The sequence below is a fragment of the Sinocyclocheilus anshuiensis genome, unplaced genomic scaffold (genome assembly GCF_001515605.1).
Source record: "Sinocyclocheilus anshuiensis isolate Anshui unplaced genomic scaffold, SAMN03320099.WGS_v1.1 scaffold2199, whole genome shotgun sequence".
In the NCBI taxonomy this organism is placed as follows: Eukaryota; Metazoa; Chordata; class Actinopteri; order Cypriniformes; family Cyprinidae; genus Sinocyclocheilus; species Sinocyclocheilus anshuiensis.
In genome coordinates this window covers 41,473-44,570 of record NW_015540980.1, presented here as the reverse complement: position 1 = coordinate 44,570, position 3,098 = coordinate 41,473, and positions in this window count along the sequence as shown.

Genomic DNA, 3,098 nt, shown 5'->3' with positions numbered 1-3,098 from the left:
ATAACTAATAATTAATAACTTCTGTAGCAAATGTAGCTATTGCTCATTGTGAATGTTAATGCATTAACTAAGGTTAACTAATGAGGTCTTATTGGAAAGTGATACCTATTGGTCTTTATAGTTCTTTTGCACTTTAATCTGTGTAAAACTTTTAGCTTTATACATTTTTCTGTATTGCTTTATTGCATTTAAATGTTCAGTTATTTTTGCTATAAAAAAAAAATGTAAACCTGTTATACTGTATTATGACAGCACTTTTTTAAACTAAATTTCAATACTGTGATAATACCGTATACCGTGATAAAAGCATTAGCAATTAATCGCAACATGAAAATTTGATACCAGCATATCCCTAGTTAGGGTTAGATCTCATTGCCTAGCTGAAGTCTCACCATGGCTGTCTTGTATAGGAACCGATCACACACACACAAACACACACACTCTCTCTTTACCTGCGTTTGGCTCGATGCCGTAATCGCAGTGCACTGAGCGCTAAACCAAACGTCCTGCTGGAATGAGAGTGACTGTGATCCATAATAATGGAGGGATGTTTGCTCTTCTGCTTCCTGAACAGTCTGTCTCTCCCTCTCTGTCTCTGAGAAGAGTTCAGGGAACGAGAGCGATGCCAGGAATCTCATGACCAATTCACATGCAGTCCAGAACTCACACTCACACAGTGTCAGTGGATGTTTTTCAGTGGCAGACGCTGATGTCTACAGAGCAGAGATGTCAATATAATGCTGATATAAATGACACTAAAGTAACTCGTGCGTTACAGTGATTCAGATGCCTGAATGCTTCTATGAAAAAGCAGCAACAGCAGTAATGTTCACTGAAGAGTTAGGCCTACATTTATCAGAATAAACCATTCTTCTTCATTATATATTTCAATAAACAAGAAGGCAGTATAAAACTAACCGTAACCCTACAGGTGTATCGATGCACCTGCAGAAAGAGGCACTGTAAAACACACACTAACACATGTATAGGAACCGATCACACACACACAAACACACACACTCTCTCTTTACCTGCGTTTGGCTCGATGCCGTAATCGCAGTGCACTGAGCGCTAAACCAAACGTCCTGCTGGAATGAGAGTGACTGTGATCCATAATAATGGAGGGATGTTTGCTCTTCTGCTTCCTGAACAGTCTGTCTCTCCCTCTCTGTCTCTGAGAAGAGTTCAGGGAACGAGAGCGATGCCAGGAATCTCATGACCAATTCACATGCAGTCCAGAACTCACACTCACACAGTGTCAGTGGATGTTTTTCAGTGGCAGACGCTGATGTCTACAGAGCAGAGATGTCAATATAATGCTGATATAAATGACACTAAAGTAACTCGTGCGTTACAGTGATTCAGATGCCTGAATGCTTCTATGAAAAAGCAGCAACAGCAGTAATGTTCACTGAAGAGTTAGGCCTACATTTATCAGAATAAACCATTCTTCTTCATTATATATTTCAATAAACAAGAAGGCAGTATAAAACTAACCGTAACCCTACAGGTGTATCGATGCACCTGCAGAAAGAGGCACTGTAAAACACACACTAACACACAGACTCACACACACACACACACATGCAGAGCGACGCACAGTGACATCGGCACTCCTGCTTGACCAATCAGAGTCCAGGACCATGTAAAATCCAATTTAATAACTACAAACATCTATTCCATCTATATTTACTACTACTAGTTAATTATTATTCATTATCACTAAAACAGACACACTTCTGTTAATCAGCCAGACAAACGCGGATTACAACGACACACATACAGCAACGCCACTAACCACCAATGACTAGTACTCTACAGCTGAAATAAGAACATTTGTCAGGTTATTTACTGGTTTACTGGGTCAGTCCATCTCAAGCGGTCCAAAATCTGTTTGGTTACCTGACCATTTTTTATTTGAATGAGTACCTCTACATATTGGTAATGCAAATTTATTTTTAATAATAATAAAAAATAAAAATAAAATATACTTGGTTTCACCAAAGCAGCCGTCTCTGTGCCACACACACTTCTATGTTTTATATATAGGCTATAGTGAGTTTGATGTTGTATTTTGTTGTTGCATTCAAGCAATTGACGCCGAACTGCCACTAATGCGCACGCCGCTTTTACAAGTTATTTAAAAGCGAAGGAAAGTGAGGAAAAGAGGGAAAATTCAAACTAATTAAAACGAACAATTGCTTTATGCCGAATTGCTGCTATTTGAAAGTGAAAGTAAAATGTGCACGCTGTTTTACAAGCTATTTAAAAGGAAGGAAATCCCCCACGGTGATACCGGTATTACCGGTGTTGTCACACGTCGATTAACCGGTGGGAAAATGTCCTCACCGTCACAACCCTAACACACACACACACTCTCACACTCTCACACACACACACACACACACGTCAGGATGGCCTTCGTGAGCTGGTGTCATTTCCACTAACAGGATCACATGACAGCCGTGGGTAGATTCAGAAGTCTGATGACTCTCATATTGTCATGCTTCACACTGGCCTACAAAACCTCACAGTCACACTAGTGATCTGGTGATCACTCTGGAGACTTACAGTCTACACAAACGTTCCCGAAGGTACTCTTTCTGAAATCATCTCAGATATTGTTGGGTAATTTAGTGTAGATGCTAGGCTGGACTGGGCCGTGCTAATGCTGTGCTAATCGTCAGACCTGATGGCATCTCCAACACTGACCTGATCTCATTACACTGTTAGCGTTACGTTAACATTTCGCTTGGCATAAACTTTGGATCTCTGCTGCCTGCCAGTGGTCTGTCACAGTCTGTTTGCTGACCGTCTGGTGTGAGTTCAACACGCTCTGGTCAGACCGGCTAACATAAACACAACAACGGCATGTTTACAGCATGCTAGGAGTGATCCTGTGGAGGATCTAGTCGCACGTGTGAGAGCTTCATGACATTAATTCTTTGAAAGATACTTGACTGATTTAAATGAGACATACTAGAAACTAAACCAGAGATCCCACTGATCAGATCTGGCACACAGAAGTTTATGATGTCTTTAAGATGGTCTGCCAGTTCTGATGGTTCTGTCTAAGCGCTGGGTCTAGTCTGCTAGTC